This window comes from Xenopus tropicalis, chromosome 5 (assembly GCF_000004195.4).
Source record: "Xenopus tropicalis strain Nigerian chromosome 5, UCB_Xtro_10.0, whole genome shotgun sequence".
Taxonomy (NCBI): domain Eukaryota; kingdom Metazoa; phylum Chordata; class Amphibia; order Anura; family Pipidae; genus Xenopus; species Xenopus tropicalis.
In genome coordinates, this window is record NC_030681.2 from 53,307,352 (window position 1) to 53,325,633 (window position 18,282).

General features: G+C 38.8%; 1 protein-coding gene across 6 annotated transcripts in view; it reads left to right on the forward strand.

Annotated features, from left to right (window-relative positions):
* The window catches only part of scaf8 (SR-related CTD associated factor 8), a 100,682-nt gene that overhangs the window by 12,249 nt on the left and 70,151 nt on the right, over positions 1–18,282 (forward strand). The gene's annotated exons all lie outside the window — the stretch shown is intronic.

The window sequence follows — 18,282 nt, forward strand, 5'->3', positions numbered from 1 at the left end:
TGCATTTACCAACTAACCTTGGAAAAATAACTGTTTCTTGGGTAAGTATGTAAGCTTAAGGTAGAAGAGAAATAGCCTGCATATTCCATTGATCACAGAATGTCAGTAGCACTGGAAGAGAGCTGCTGATCTAAAGGTCCCAGTTTAATAAAAGAAAATTACCAATAACAGGTTAAAACAGGAAATTTATTTAAATAGTGTATTCTTCAGATCATTCCAACAATTCCAAAATTTTCCAACAGTTCTTTGTTAGTACTGGGAATTTTTGTTTAGCAGTTGTATAGCAAAATTGAAATGTCCAGGATCTATGCACTCACTATGACTTTTGTGCCTCCTTATAGTGTTATGATTTCTGTGGCTGGTGGTGCTCCTCATAATTATGCTCACCCTTTCACTATACTACGGTGATACATGATATTATGGTACAGGTATGGGATCTGTTATCCAGAATGCTTGGAACCCGGGGTTTTCCGGATAAGGGATCTTTCTGTAATTTGGATCTCCATACCTTAAGTCTACTAAAAAATCATTTAACCTTTAAATAGACCTAATAGGAATGTTTTGCCCCAATAAGGATTAGTTATATCTTAGTTGGGATCAAGTGCAAGGTTCTGTTTTATTAATACAGAGAAAAAGGAAATAATTTTTAAAAATTAGAATTATTTGCTTATAAAGGAATCTATGGGAGATGGCCTTCCCTTAACTGGGAACTTTCTGGATAATGGATCCATACCTGTACAGTGTAAATCTCTCCTAGTCCGAGTTGTTGCCCTTCCTAACATATCTCAACTGGTTTCTGGCTCAGAGGTAGCAGTTTGGGCATAGATCAGCGTAACTCTCTGCACGGGTGTTAATGTTTAGCTAGTATTGTAATAGGTATGTGGCAGTGACAACCAGACACTGCTGGCTGTGAGAGCACACAAGTGACATCTAGTGACAGCCTTAGAGATCCTTTACAGAAGTGAGAAGTTGAGTGTTCATAATACTCTGCATTATGGTGACTTTGAGCATTTATAAGTATTTTGTAAGTATTTATTTATATTGGCCAAGGAAAATTTCCATAAGCACCTTCTTATTTACACAATAGGTCTATATAGCACCTATTTCGATGTTTATGTATGATTGTTGTGAGAGTGGGCCCTTAATATCAGATTTTCTGACAGGCCATAGGAAGCCCGGTCTAACTTGGACTGCATCGGGCCATATGTTCGGTCCACTATGTGTTTTAGTTGTAGGCCTTGAGGTCACCTAAGTGGCCAAATTGTGCAAAAATCTGCTAATTTGTTGACCTTGCCAAATAAGCAGATTTATGGTCAGTTTTAGTATGTAATTAAAACACAGTTGATCAGTTCTCTCCCACGGGTTAATGGTTTTTTAAATTATAAATATAGAAAGCACATATTGCATTCAAAATCAGAGCAATATGTATGAGCACTTTAACAATTGGCAAGAATTACATTTCTCAATGTCAAGATATTTCCAGTTTTTACACTACTAGTATATTGAATTTGAAACAGTAGTGCCTGCTTTTTTTTGGCCTGCCAGTCAGCTAGCCAGCCAGCACAGAGATGACTGCTAATGCCCATCTGCTCAGTTCTGTCCCTCATTGTCAGCTCAGCAATAGAACTGAACTGTTCATCATGGGGCTTAATGGGAAGGCAGGGTGCAAAGTGCAAAAATGGCTCAATGCTTGTGCATTTGAACCATTTTTGCATTTTAAACCCTGCCTTCCCATTCAAACTCATGATGAACAGTTAAGTGCTTTTTTGAAGCACAGAGACTTGAACTGGTGACCATCAATACAGCGGTGCCTGTGGAAGGTGCATCAACCACTCCTGCTCCCTCTCTGTTCCCTACCTTACTTGTCATTGAGACACGCAAGTCAGGGAGAGGCAGTGGACATAGGTGGTAAGGGCAACGCTGGCTTGCATCTGAGCCTGAGTTGACCCTGCGCTCTGTACCTTGCACCGGATTTTTTGACTTAAGGATAGATGTTGTCTGCGCATTAATACTGTGCATTAACAACCTTGTGCCTCTTAGGGCTGTGACACATGGGGAGATTAGTTGCGCCGCGACAAATCGCCCTCGTCACGGGCGACTAATCTCGCCGCAATGCCATCCCACCGGCAAGAATTTAAATCGCCGGTGGGATGGCATATGCGGTGCCGTGATTTGCCTCTCAAGGCAACTTCGCCGACTTTGGCTAATCGCAGCGCAGTGTATGCCATCCCACCAGTGATTTACATTCTAGCCGGTGGGATGGCATTGCGGGAAGACTAGTCGCCCGTGACAAGGAAAATTTGTCATGGTGCAACTAATCTCCCTGTGTGTCACAGCCCTTAGGGTGCAGACACACAGAGCTACTAGTAGCAGCTACTTGTCGTTGCTACTAAAAAAGACAATGCTGATCATTCACTGAATTGTCTCTATGAGTGTTTTAGCAGTGCTCAGTATTGTCTATGGCAAGGTATTTTCTGGTGTTTAGTAGCCTTGAAAAAGTACAGTAGCTGCTATTAGTCACCCAGTGTGTCTTCACCCTTAGAGGCCTATTTATTAACATTCTTATTTTAGTGGTTTTAAAGTTTTTTCCATTAAAACCATGAATGCCTAGTTTGCCTAGGACAGCTCCCATTGACATCTACATTACCTTTTTTTTTTAGATGGTGTAGTTTGTGTTTTTTTTGCTTAATAAATCACATTTTTTTGTGTGATTAGTAAAATCCACAATTTTTAGCACTGAAAACCATGATTCATGAAAAAAAAATTATTATGTTTTTAACATTGCCCCTAGTGTTCTTGCGCTTTTGCCAGGATCTTGGTAAATTACCTCTTAAATGTTTAGGAAAGCAATTTTTTCAATTTCTACCACATCTTTATAGGGACAAAATATTATCCTTTTGTGAGACATCCTATTTATATTACAAGCCAATGTTTTGCTGGACTAAGCTGTGGCTAGCTGCCATTAAACTGCAATATTTAATGATAAAAGTACATTTCCTCCTTCTCCACTAGAAGTTTAGTGAATCCCTTTAAGGGTATAGTTGCCCAAAAATGGGTCCTCTTTCCAAAAATTGTTCTTGCATAATGAAAAAGAAAATATAATTCTAAGCAAATGTCCCAAATACATTTTTTAGAAGTTGTTCTTCAAACAATGTATCAGGAATCAAAATAAGCTGGCAAAAAAATTAAAGCAGTGGTTCTCTTAACTAATAGTATGTTATAAAGTAGACTGTCCTATTCCTAACAACTTTGCAGCTGGTCATCGTTATTCATTTTACATTTTTTAATTATTTCTGCCTCTTTCTAGCTTTGAGATGGGGTCACTGACCCAGGCACACAATAATTTAATGCTCTCTGAGGCTACAATTTCATTGTTAATTTTTGTTACTTATCCTTCTAATCAGTCCTTCACCTTTTCATATTCCAGTATCTCATTCATATCACTGCCTAGTTTATAGGGTAAATAAGGCTTCAGCAATCAGCTGCTGAAATTCCAAACTGGAGAGCTGCTGAACAAAGAGCTAAATAACTAAAAACACAAAAAATAAAAGGCCACTGTCTGCAACATACTAAAAGTTAATTGGAAGGTGAACCCCCCTTTTAAAGGCAGTTCTGCAATACAATATCTAAATTCTGCAAAAAGTGTAACAGTAATTCTGTTAAACCTTAAACCAAATACTGGATTCAGCCTACCCCTAGTAAATAGCTATTTATTTGTATACTCAAAATGTTTATAAAACCTCATGTTAATATATAGTGCAGCCATGTAATCATTTCTCATCTACTTCTCCTTAAAGGAGAATGCAAGTCAAAATTTAAAAAGCATACTGCCCAATAGTCCTCCTATTGTTTAGTAAAAACGCCAGACTTTTGGCTCACCTAATGAAATATTTACTCAGTCACACTTACTTCACATTTTCTAGAACAGGCAGCCATCTCTAAAAAGGTATTCTCCCTTCCTTTCCCTCCTTGCTTCATACTGCACATGTGTTTCATTCCCTCCCCCCCTCCCCTCTGCGAGATCCGATTCTGATTGGCTGGTGGGCATGTGTAGCTCAGAACAGGAGACAGGATCAAGTTACACACATGCTCAGAGAATAGGAAGGCTGCCGCTGGCACCTACAGGAAGGACAGAGAGATTTCAGTGATGTCACTGTAGTCTTCACACTGCTGTAGGCTGCCAGCACCATATCTCAGAGAAGCAAGCAGGGATCTGGGAATTTAGATATGCAGTAAGTACTTAAAAAGAATGCCTTTAGACTTACTTTTAATTTATATTAACCTTTCATTGTCCTTTAAACATGCAACCCATTGTTGGAAGGAAACAGATATACACTTTATTTTCCAGAACAATGAAAGGGGAAAAATAATACATCAGTAATAAAAAAAAATATCTTAGTGTATCATAGATAGACCCAGTCTAAACAACTTCCCAATTGGTCTTCATTATGTATTGTTTCTGTAATATCAGGATTCCTGTTGTGCCTGTTTCCAAGCTGAAAGCTTTATTGTTATTCTAATTTGTATTGCTTATCTTTTTATTTATACATACAGGTATGGGATCCGTTATCCGGAAACCCATTATCCAGAAAGTTCCGAATTATGGAAAGGCCATCTCCCATAGACTCCATTATAAGAAAATAATTCTAATTTTAAAAAATGATTGCCTTTTTCTCTGTAATAATAAAACAGTACCTTGTATTTGATCCCATCTGAGATATAATTAATCCTAATTGGAGGCAAAACAATCCCATTTGGTTTAAATGATTTTTTAGTAGACTTAAGATATGGAGATCCAAATTACGGAAAGATCCCTTATCCGGAAAGCCCTGGGTCCCAAGCATTCTGAATAACAGGTCCCAATACTGAAATTACAACCAGCCCCCCAAGCAATAATAAAAACTGTTTGCAAATTACCTTTCAATACTGCTTTCTACTTTATACTAGAAATAAATTTTAAGGTGTACTGCCTTAATATTGAAACTTGTTGGAGCCTAATGTAGCTATTATCTATTTAAAACATCTTAAGGTGGGCCCACACATCCCAAAATATGGTATGGCCAGCTGATATCCCCATGGAACAGGTTGCTTGATATCAGTAATTTGTCAAAATTGAACTGATTTACCTGACTGGTTGAATTGTTCAGGGGAACTGCAGCCCCTGCATTTCTAAATAGCCAGTGATGAAATACATGTGGCAGATTGACTCAATGGTAGACTTAAACTGACCATACATGTAAAGATCTGCTCACATATATGTCTACCTTGAGTTGGCAATATTGAGGCGATCTGATCATTTAGCCAACTGTCGCATTATAATTGCCACTGTGCAGGCCATCAGAGCAATCATCAAGGGGCAGATGTGTTCTGTATGTTGCTACCTTAAGATTTTTTATTTTGATTTATGTTTGAAATATTTACACTACTGCTTTCAACTCCACTTCCATTTAAAGGAACAGTTCAGTGTAAAAATGAAACTGGGTAAAATATGTTTTTAATATAGTTAGTTAGGCAAAAATGTAATCTAGAAAGACTGGAGCTGGCAGATGTCTTATATAATGACCAGAACACTACTTGACAGCTGTTATCAGTCACTTGAGGTAATATGGGACAAAACGATTCATATTTACTATTTATAACTATTCATTACTATTAGTTTACTTTTGGATCTGATCTACATGCTCACAAACTGACTGTCCCCACTGTTATGTCCCATGTTGCCACCCTAAAGTTACTGACTAACACTGAACTGCCCTGTATGAAAATACAATGATGTAATTTGGTTAAAAATCTGCATAAAAAATCTGTGGAGATGTTGCCAGCATTAGAGCTTTGCTTTCTTGGCCAGATTAGATTAAATATCAATGTCATGGAAATATATTTTCAGGTAGACTGGGGACCTCAAAAATCACTCAGTCAAGTTCACAATGGGTCTTAGGGCCTTTAGTTCAACTCTGATTTAACAATTCACAACCGGTGAACAATATCATATTTCTTTGCAAAGTGTTTATATGTTGTATCATCTCCAATGCCTGATCTCGATTGCTTTATGCTTTCTTATAGAACTTTTTTAAGGGGAACTATCCTAAAAATAAATATTTAATATAACCTTCATATTTAAAAGTAAGAACCTTTAAATTTGTCATGACTTAGGATTTGTTACTTAATATTTAGGTTACTTAAATCATGTGTCTTAGTTATTTTTGTTGTTCAGGGGTTTTGTACTGAGTAGGTTAAGACTTTCCCACTCCGTCCCCTGTATTAAGGCAGTACAGCCTATCCAAACATGCACTGTAGAGGGTGAAAACGGGTTTTCTGAGACCCTGGAAAAAACACACCACAGTATGCCAACACACACAAGTATACCAGCACTCCGCTAATACAGGTATGGGATCTGTTATCCGGAAACCCATTATCCAAAAAGTTACGAATTACAGGAAGTCCATCTCCAATAGGTTTTATTATAACTGAATACATTTTTTTTAAACTTTTATTTTCAAATTACCAAACATATTTATTACAACATTTGTAGTAGTGTTTCATCTTGCATTAGAATGAAACATTTGAGTTTAACATTTGTTACAAAACTTATCTGTTTTTCCTGGGGGGTTTATACATTTTCAACTGTTATTTTAGAGATCCAAATTATGGAAAGACCCCTTATCTGGAAAACCCCAGTTTTCAAGCATTCTGGGTAACAGGTTCCATATCTGTTCAAGACTTTACAGAAGTACACACTGGGGGCTTTTTACAGACATTGGAGATTAACATTACTAGTGCTGTTTTTTGTAGCAAGCTTTGCTTTCATTTTCTAACTTACTCATTGGTTTAATATTGCCAACATCAGTGGTGAAATTTATACCCAGTGTTACTAAACCAGCCCCACAATATCATTCCTCACAGAAAAGACTTAATCTCGCACTTTACATGGCGAGAGCAATTTGCACCTGCCAACTGCTTTTCTCGGAATAGAGCACAAATACTGGGAAAAATGGTGCCCTGAGAACAAAACCATGGGATATGATTATTTATGTAAAACAAAATATATCTGACATTCTTTTAAAATCCTATTAGTTAATATAGATTAGTTGTGGCCACTAGACTGAAAACATAGCACATGTGACTTTTAGGGCTGTGATACACGGGGAGATTAGTCACGCTGCAACAAATCTCCCCAAAATGCCATCCCACCGGCTAGAATGTAAATCGCTGGTGGGGTGGCATACGCAGCGGCGCGATTTGCTGAAGTCACCAAAGTTTCCTCTCAAGGCAACTTCGGTGACTTTGGTAAATCGTGCCACCATGTATGCCATCCCACCGGCGATTTACATTGTTATTTCGGGGAGATTAGTCACCCCGCGACAAGGGAGATTTGTTGCGGTGCGACTAATCTCCCCGTGTGTCGCAGCCCTTATGGTTTGAGTGCAAATAGACAGGAGCTCTATGTCAGTGGGAGTCATATGTGCTGGTTGTCTTTAGTGTTCCCTTTTTCAAGCACCCCTTATATATAATTAGTACAGCTTCTCCTTCCCTCTTCATTTTGGATCAGCACACCATTTCTATCACCATTTATCCCCCCCCCCCCCCACACTGGGAGTCATATCTGTTAGTTGTCTTCAGTGTTCTCTTTTCAGTGCAGTTTCTTGTCCTCAGACTCTGATAAAATACTGATAGAAAATAAAATTGAGCTCAGTGTGGGGGATATGTTTAAAATGTTTAGTGTTCCATAGGAAAAAATTTGTTCATGTGTACACAAAAGAAATTTGAAGATAAACTTGTTTCTTAGGGGACACTTGGATTCTTTCTTTCTATTTTATTTACTTAAACGTATTCACTTATATTGAATAGGCATTTAGTATGGAAATGTCTATTTTCCTAAAAAAACATAAAATAAGGGTTCTACTATATTGGTCAGTATACAGTTTGTATTTATAGAAATGCAAGAAATATCTTCAGACATGCTCGGACATGACAGTTTTGTGTCAGAGTGTTAATAGATCCCAGACCTGTGTATGTTATTTGTAGAGAATGGAAGAAGAAACAAAGTACAAAGGAGCAAGATGTATCAAAGTGTGAAATTAGAGCTCACCATGGAAAAATTCATCCACCTAGTGTAAAAAAAAAAAAAAAAAAGTGGCTTCTTAGTTCTGCACAGTTTAATTTTCTCTTTATTCTCTAATTTTCTTTTTCAACTAGATATGACTCCCACTGACATAGAGCTCCTGACTATTTGCACTCAAACCATAAAGTCACATGTGCTATGTTCACAGTCTAGTGGCTACATCTAATCTATATTAACCAATAGGATTTTAAAAGAATGTTTGATATATTTTGTTTTATGTAATGGATCATATACGATGGGTTTTGCTTTCTGTGTACCATTTTTCCCAGAAATATTTGTGCCTTTTGGCAGGTGAAAATTGCTTTTGCTATGTGTGGGACATAGCCTTTTCTTTGTTCTTTATTCTCTAGGCACAAGAAGTAGATCTATGAAGCAGTGCACAGCTGTAACTTTGGTCAGATGTGCTAAAACAGGCATGGTTGGAGATTTTTACTGCACCGGATTGGCACATAAGTAATGTGTATTGAATTCTACCCTGCCTGATATTGGTTCAGTGCTGTATTTTGGTCCAGCACCGCCATAGGCACTGGACCTGATTGTGTCTCATTTGTACATGTGTGATACAGAAGTGACAATACTGCATGTTTGGAAGTGCACGATGCGTTGCGCCTAATGTTAATTCCCTCTGCACATGGGCAATAGGTCAAACCAGGTACAGGTATGGGATTCTGTTATCTGGAAACCCATTATCCAGAAAGCTTTGAATGGGAAAGCCATCTCCCATAGATGCCATTTTAATCAAATAATTCAAGTTTTTAAAAATGATTTTTTTTCTCTGTAATAAAAAACAGTAAGTACAGTTAAGGCATGAACTCATGCAAAGATCCCTTATCTGGGAAACCCCAGGTCCCGGGCATTCTGGATAATAGGTCCCATACCTGTACCTTCTCCCCCACCCCCCTTTCACTGCTGGATTTAGTTGGAAAGTAAATGGCGTTGGGGATTTTTTTTTTTAACCAACTGAGGACGGGGGGTACAGGTATAGGACCTATTATCCAGAATGCCCAAGGCTTGAAAGTATTCCTCTACAAGCCATTCAGCTACAAGCTTCAAGACTATCTAAGCGCTCTGGCACACGGGGAGATGGCATACCGCATATGCCATCCCACCGGCAATTTACATTCTCGCTGGTGGGATGGCATTTTCGGGGAGATTAGTCACCCGCAACAAGGGAGATTTGTCGTGGGTGACTAGTCTCCCTGTATGCCAGAGCCCTAAGACAGGAAACTGACCTGGGCATTCAGAGATAACAAGAGTAAATATGCATTCCGCACAAATTTGGACCCAGAAGTGTCCGTGTTACTCTGTGGTTGCAACTAGCAATCTCCAAATGTGACATTGGCCTTTACAAAGCATATAAAATGACTGCATTAAAAAGGAAAAACCACACTAGTTAAGTATACAAGTAGGATTGCCACAGCATGACTTCAAAACAAGACTTTACATTCATAGCAGTTAGGCAGTTAATTAGTTTTAGAAGTAATAGTAAAAAAAAAAAAAAAAAAGTTAAAAGTACTTCATTGTGTACACATGTGTGACCACTGGAATTTCCAATAAATGTCACTAAAAGGGGTTGTTCACCTTTAATTTTCAAATCTTATTAAACCACTAACACGGCTCTCAGCGTGTTATTAAATCCCTTTTTAAAAAAAAAAAAAAAAATGAGGTAAAATGGCCACTGCAAAAACTACTTTTTATTCCTGTTAAAACAATAATCTCTTTTTGGATGGAATATCTTTGGACATGTGGCCAAAACCTGAAACAATAATATGTGTATAGTGCACAGAGCCTATACTTTGCTAAAACAAAATATTATATGTATCTTACTTAGCAGGCTAAAAATTAGATTAGATAAATCAGACATAAATTTTAAATTAAAGCAAAAATCTGAGAACTTTGTTGCTTTCAGGCTAAATAATAGTTTACAGTAGCATTTAAGACAATACCTTCTCCAGAACTGAACTGATTTGGCTTCCTGCAACATGTTGCATCAGCCTCAGTGTTCTCCCTAGGCCCAGTCCATTGTTGCAATTTTTCCTGCAAGTGCATGAACGTAAGCACCAGTGTTTCTCTTCTCTGAAACTCTTTGTGTGATGGTTATAGAAAAAGTTGTTGCCACTGCCAGAAGATTTTATAGAACATTGAATAGTTGGTCAATGAACCAGAGATTCAGCTGTTTTACATATGGCTACCAATGACCTGAAATAAACTTAACACTGATTTATTGATTCAGTACCCCCATGAGAGTTAAGCCATGGACACAGATTTGCTTCCTTTCTATCTGATGCTTGGACACTCTAATTGCCTATAGTACTGCAACATGGATGTCAAGGTCTTTGCCGAAGATGTCGCCACTCACAATCAGTGCAGGCAGGGAAAAGCTTGATCAGCCCTGTGCGCCACTAGCCTTAGGTGTGGAGGGTTTTCTTCTTGGCCTCCTTAGAGAACATTCTAGCCCTCTACACTCTGTCATAGCCCACAACTATTTCTACTTTTGTATAGAGCACCGCCTAAGTGGCACGAACAAGCACTCCACTTCTTTTCCCTTACCTCTCACTGTGGAGAAATTCAAACATTCCCCACTTCTTCTGCAAGATTTTAGTTATTCCAGCACTGGGGCCCAAGGTTTCACTGCAGGCAGAGGGCTACTTACAAAGAAGTTTTGCTTGGGTTTCCACCGGGAACTCTGCTTACCTCTATATAAGCTCTGTAAAACACTGTAGAATATGTCAGCACTATATAAATAATGTAAGAGTAATAAAAATGGGTGAAAACCATAACTTTCTGCCACAGGTGCAGAGATGGTGCCATTTTACTTACATGTTATGGGAATGTCCACAGTGCTACATATTTGCGTCAAAGAGTGTAACTCAGAGATCTGTCTACTGCTGCTTGTAGACAGTACACTACCTAGAGAATTAGTTTTACAGGGCACAAAAACAAACCAAGGGGGCACACACATGCTAGGCTACATCAGCCAATTAATGGACTTAGTTCTGTCTCTTACTTCTACACTTCTTCCTGTTACAGTTTGAGCTGGTTTATTTCCTGTCAGGTGATCTTTGAGGGAGCACACAGACCATCATAAAATGGTGGTTTAAGTTAAATTGTAATATTTACCAATACATATATTACAATTTAGCAAAATTCTGTAATAGGTCTCTTATTCATGCGTGGGGTATAATTTGTATTTAATAATTAATAATTGCTTGTTTGAATTAACCAATACTTTCTTGTAGACTTGTGAATCTATGCACTGCACAGTGTGCTTATAAAAAGGACCTGCTCCTGTAGGGTGGGCAGGGTTAAAAGTGCATTTTTCCCCCCCAGCTGGCTTAGTTTTAAGCCCATTTGCTATGCATTTTCTACATATTTACATTATTTTTTTCAAGGCCTTTAGTTCCTCTTTAACATTAGACTGAGCACCCATTTAATGTACAGATAAATAGATAACTTTATAGATAGCTTGTGAAACAGTGCAACATAACCAGCAGTGTTCCCTGATTAAGAGAAAATCTATTTTAAAAATGAGCAGCTTTTATAGCATGACTATTATATAAACCTTTTGAAGGAGTGTCAAATTTGCATAAAACATTACGGCAGCGACAGGTTAATAAATAACAGTAAAACAGTTGTAATCGAACTGGTCTTCAGATGGGTATTTATCAGCATTTGACTTTTATACAATTCTGGGTTTGAAGCAGCTTATATGTTTTAATGAAAATGAACATTATTTCAAGAGAATACTGTATTACAGGTTTATAAAGGTCAGAGTGGTTTCCCTCACTCAAATAGCCTGTACATGAATCCAATCTCCATTAACTTCCCATTTGCTCATAATAAACATTATTTGAGCTCTAAGGAGCTCTAAACAAGAGTAAATGATTTCTGCAGATGGGTACTGTTCAACATATGTCCTAGCTTGCACTAACTGAAGCCATATGCGATAAACTTTCACTGCATTACTAAGGGGGAAGGGGTGAACTTCGTGACTTTGTCAGAGCATTGTTGTCTGCATTTGAGCTATGAAATCTGTATGTCTGTTTGGTAATTTTTGCCTGGTATATTATGCCAAGAAATATTATTAATATAATATATTATTTTCCTATTGTACAAAGGCGTATAGTGCTTTGTACCAATGGCTTGAGACCTACAGTAAAGCTGTCACATAAAAGTTCCAGATGGTAGGCCAGATCAGTTGTCCCTGGGGCACTAGCATTTAACCATTCATATGTACAAATGATCATATGGTAGCTGTCTATTTGATGCATAGGTCAACAATCAGCTGATTACTTTGAAGGATTAGATATGGAGCTATAGATAAGGGAACTTAAAGTTGTTTGTGGATATTATGCAGCTAGCAGTCACACTTTTTTTTTTTTTTAAAGATTGTCAGCTTTACCGTTTTGCATTCTCTCTCTGTATCACTTAAAAGGGATCTAAACACAAAAAATCGGTTGTTGTAATTTACTTGGACTTCTTCCCTGGTCAATTTTGCAGTTTATCTTCATTTACTACTTTCAGCAATTTCTAAGTTATTTGCGTTTTTAAACTGCTTATACCCGGCTGTTTGTCAGCAACCCTTAGTGCAAGCCCCCACAGAGCGACTTACACGCCCGCAATAGATTGCTGCTATCGAAACAATAGAAGTTGCTGGGGGAAAGTCCTTTGCATCGCTTCCGAAGTTGTCGCAGACAACTTTGGAAACTGAAGCGATGCGAAAGGCTTTCCACCGGCGACTTGTATTGTTGCCAGTGGAAACCCTTTTCGGAGCTGGTACTCGCCCATGATAGCAGCAATCTATCGCAGGCGAGTAAGTCGCTCTGTGGGCTCTTGCCCTTAGGTTAACTGCATACAGAAAGTGCATAGACAGTTAGGGTTACTTACATCAATTATTGTTTGGGCTTAGATCCCCTTTAGGCTGATGCCACACGCGGCGTAGGGCTGATTTTTTCGGCAAGCGGAAAAACGCTTGCCGAAAAATCAGCCCTACGCCTGCTACTTGTGCCTGCACCCGAATGAATGGGATACGCTCGGGTGCAGGCACATGTAGCCGATATACGCATGAAAACGCGAGAGAAGTCTTGCGTTTTCATGCGTATATCGGCTACATGTGCCTGCACCCGAGCGTATTCCATTCATTTGGGTGCAGGCACAAGTAGGAGGCGTAGGGCTGAATTTTCGGCAAGCGTTTATCCGCTTGCCGAAAATTTCAGCCCTACGCCTCGTGTGGCATTAGCCTTAAGTGTATTGAACCCCTTCCCCTACTGTGTCTGACCCATTGTTTTCTTGTTTCCCAATTTATCTTTTCTTATTCTTTTAGGAAATGCATGTACAGCTCTTTGACCTACAAAAGTAAAATCAGGAGAAAATGCTGAATTACTTTTCTGCAGCTGGCTGTGTTTTGTGCAAATTGTTGTCAGAACTGAAGCATTTCAGACAAATATGCAAATGTTTTATAATTGACATATTTGACTTGTCTTTTATGATAATATATTCCTTAGTAGGGGATTGTAACTGTTTTTTACTCAAGCAATAACAACTGAATCAAATATTTTTTAGCATCTTATATTAGATTTAATACAGATTTCAATACAGGACACAACAGCTACAACATAGTAATCAGTACATTTATCAAAATTATGATAAGTGAACTTATTATTAAAAAACTTGTTGTAGGCCTTTGGTTGCTAATCTAAATAAGACAGGTTGGCTTTCTTTAACATTTTTACTCTTACAACAAGCTGTGAGGTGTTTAAATACAAGATATTCTGTGTATCTTCCCTCTTCCCATAGAAGGTATGCTTAAAGGAGAATGCAAGTCAAAGTTTAAAAAGCATACTGCCCAATAGTCCTCCTATTGTTTAGTAAAAACGCCACACTTTTGGCTCACCTAATCAAATATTTACTCAGTCACACTTACTTCACATTTTCTAGAACAGGCAGCCATCTCTAAAAAGGTATTCTCCCTTCCTTTCCCTCCTTGCTTCATACTGCACATGTGTTTCATTCCCTCCCCACCCCCCCTCTGGCAGATCCGCTTCTGATTGGCTGGTGGGTATTTGTAGCTCAGAACAGGAGACAGGATCAAGTTACACACATGCTCAGAGAATAGGAAGGCTGCCGCTGGCACCTACAGGAAGGACAGAGAGATTTCAGTGATGTCACTGTAGGCTTCACACTGCTGTAGGCTGCCAGCACCATATCTCAGAGAGGCAAGCAGGGATCTGGGAATTTAGATATGCAGTAAGTACTTAAAAATAATGCCTTTAGACTTACTTTTAATTTATATTAACCTTTCATTGTCCTTTAAACACCAGTTCAGAAAACCCAAAGAGCCCTCATAAAATACATTCTAAAATTAATTGCACCCCAAATGTAATTTACCTCAAACTAATCTACTTTTTCTCTCAATCTGCCCTTTCTCTTATGTCCCTCCTATATCAGTTTCCCTCATTCTATTACTTTTCTTTTCATTCCATCTTCAGCTGTTTGTATTTTTTGTCTGCCCTTTACCCTTCTACTCTTAACTTTATTACTGTGCTATTAATCTCCCTCCCCAATGACTTCCATTATGTGCACCCTTTATTCCATCTTCTACTTAATATTGTCTTCTGTTTCCCTCACATTCTGCCCCCCTAACCCAAAGCAGTATTAATGCTGAGGGTTAGTTCTTGTGACAGTTGATATTTTTCTCTTGCAATGACTTTAAAGACAGATCCAGTTCTACTTACAAATCACAATCAAAAAGCTTCTATTTGTGCAGGAACTGCTCTCCAATTGGAAAGGATAGTGCAATTCCTGCACAATTGCAACTATAATTGCACAAAAAACTAACCCTAACACAATTCTGGGAAGGGGGTGAGCAGAATGTGGGAGCATCAGAAGTTGTAACACTGTGGGCAAGACCTTTCGGTACGTAGGTATATTACACTTATTGTAGATTTAGATCTAGAGTTGTGTGATTCTTTATAGGTGCACTTAATAACTTGAAAATCGTGCTATAAGGCCAAAGGAAACTGGGCACGCCAGCTAAAATGACATAATCCTTAGTTGGAAAACTCAATGCTGGGTTCTAGACTGTGTTTAGTTGCAGAGTCAGGACAAAAACTATTTCTAGAGAGTTTTGTTTCTCATGGTTCAGTAGAGGTTAACAAACCTAACATAACGTGCAATACTATACATCCCCTTTATAAGTCTCTGGAACAGTGGAAACCTATTGTATGGGGTGTAGCATGATAAGTGGTATTCCACCATTTGGCAGCCTGACAGAAAAGTCTAAGGTTGGCAGATGCTAGGAAAACAGTTTGCCTTATTCTGATGGCTCTAGGGCTGTTTTCCATGGTTTGCGCTAGGGCCTCTGGTTCCACTGAAAGCAAACCTTATGACTACAGTGTACAGTAACATTCTTGATAATTCTGTGCTCCCTACTTTGTACTCCTGCTGAGAGCTACATTTATTGAACCAGTTGCTTACTTTGGCTGAAACCCTGTTGATTTACAAACTACAGGGTGGGCCATTTATATGGATACACCTTAATAAAATGGGAATGGTTGGTGATATTAACTTCCTGTTTGTGGCACATTAGTATATGTGAGGGGGGAAACTTTTCAACATGGGTGGTGACCATGGTGGCCATTTTGAAGTCGGCCATTTTGGATCCAACTTTTGTTTTTTCAATAGGAAGAGGGTCATGTGACACATCAAACTTATTGAGAATTTCACAAAACAATGGTGTGCTTGTTTTTAACATAACTTTATTCTTTCATGAGTTATTTACAAGTTTCTGACCACTTATAAAATGTGTTCAATGTGCTGCCCATTGTGTTGGATTGTCAATGCAACCCTCTTCTCCCACTCTTCACACACTGATAGCAACACCACAGGAGAAATGCTAGCACAGGCTTCCAGTATCCGTAGTTTCAGGTGCTGCGCATCTTGTATCTTCACAGCATAGACAATTGCCTTCAGATGACCCCAAAGATGAAGGGTGAAGTTAACAAACAAAACCACCACTATTGGTCTGACACTTAACCACATTGGATAGATCCCTCCAAGACTGTTGGAAGAAAAAAATTGATGGTATGGTGTGGTATATGGGGTACAGAGATAGTGGGGCCATTCTTCATCAATGGAAACCTCAAGGCCACTGGATATGTGAAATTGCTACATGATGATGTGTTTCCCTTTTTATGCACTGAAGCTGGCACGTTCCCTGAGTTTTTCCAGCAAGGTGGTGCACCACCACATTATGGGTGTCAGGTCTGAGCATTCCTAGATGAACAGTTTCCTGGAAAGTGGATTGGTCGTTGTGGGCCAGTTGAATGGCCCCCAAGGTCTCCCGATCTGACCCCCTTAGACTTTTATCTTTGGGGTCATCTGAAGGCAAATGTCTATGCTGTAAAGATACAAGATGCGCAGCACCTGAAACTACGGATACTGGAAGCCTGTGCTAGCATTTCTCTGCGGTGCTGCTATGTTGCTACTTGCTGCAGTGTGTGAAGAGTGGGAGAAGAGGGTTGCATTGACAATCCAACATAATGGGCAGCACATTGAAACTTGTAAATACCGTATATACTCGAGTATAAGCCGATCCGAATATAAGCCGAGGTACCTAATTTTACCTAAGAAAACTGGAAAAACGTATTGACTCGAGTATAAGCCTAGGGCAGGAAATGCAGCAGCTACTGCTAAGTTTTAATAATCAAAATAAATACCAATAAAATGACATTAATTGAAGCATCAGTGGGGTATATGTTCTTCAATATTTATTTCAAAGAAAAACAGTAAACTAGCTCTGTAAGCGGAGAAGAGGGTCAACAAAAACAATATGAGTACTACCCCATGCTCATTGCACATTGGCAAACTGGCAGCAGACCCGGTCCCGGAGGGATGTAAGGGGAAATAATTATTGCTAGTGGGAGCCTAGGCCAGGGCACTGGAGGGTCTGGTTGCAGGTGGCCTAATTTGCACACAAAAGAGAGAGGGTGCTAGTCAAGAGGGACCCATGGCACCCGACTCGAGTATAAGCCGAGGGTGACTTTTTCAGCACATTTTGGGTGCTGAAAAACTAGGCTTATACTCGAGTATATACAGTAACTCATGAAAGAATAAAGTTACGTTAAAAACAAGCACACCATTGTTTTTCTTGTGAAATTCCCAATAAGTTTGATGTGTCACATGACCCTCTTCCTATTGAAAAAACAAAAGTTGGATCCAAAATGGCCGACTTCAAAATGGCCACCATGGTCACCACCCATGTTGAAAAGTTTCCCCCCTCACATATACTAATGTGCCACAAACAGGAAGTTAATATCACCAACCATTCCCATTTTATTAAGGTGTATCCATATAAATGGCCCACCCTGTATAATGTGAAAGAATATGATGCAATTTTTGGCTTTTTGTGACATTTCTTTATATCTTTGTAAAGAACTCCAGCAAAAAAATTCACATGTTCTGTTATATGAAGATTACATTTCCGTGGATAGAAATAGACTAGCTAGATTTGAGGTTTTAAGCATTGTTTCTCTGTGCCTCATGTGGTCAACACCAGGATTTCTACATTTAAAACATCATTACCAATATTATACTTAAGGTCCCCATACACGGGCCGACTATAGCTGCCGATATCGGTCCCTTGGACCGATTCGGCAGCTAATCGGCCCGTGTATGGGCAGAACAGAGCGGCCTGGCCGACCGATATCTGGCCTGAAATTGGCCAGATCTCGATCGGCCAGGTTAGAAAATCCGGTCAGACTGCCCCATAACCACAAATGCAATCCGCCAAGCGAGCGGATCTTATAGTGTATGGGCACCTTTAGGGTTGGAGGTATCTGCAGATATTGTTACATGCATGTTTGCATTGTTTCTACTTAAAAATATTTAACTTAAGATTTTTTAAATTCGACAACAGAAACAAATTGTAGTTACTCATGATCGGAAAGAAATTGCATTTTTCCATTCGTTTTTACAAATTCAACTGTTTGTTTTTTTTTTAAAAAAAAACCCTTACTCCTCCCATTGACTTATGTAGAAGCTCACCAAGTGAGAATTTGATTACACGTCTAGTGAACAACGAGAATGGTATGCAGTGAGCAAGTACTGTGAGAAAATGTATTATTCATGATTTTGTATAAATTGATGATTTTTAAATGAAG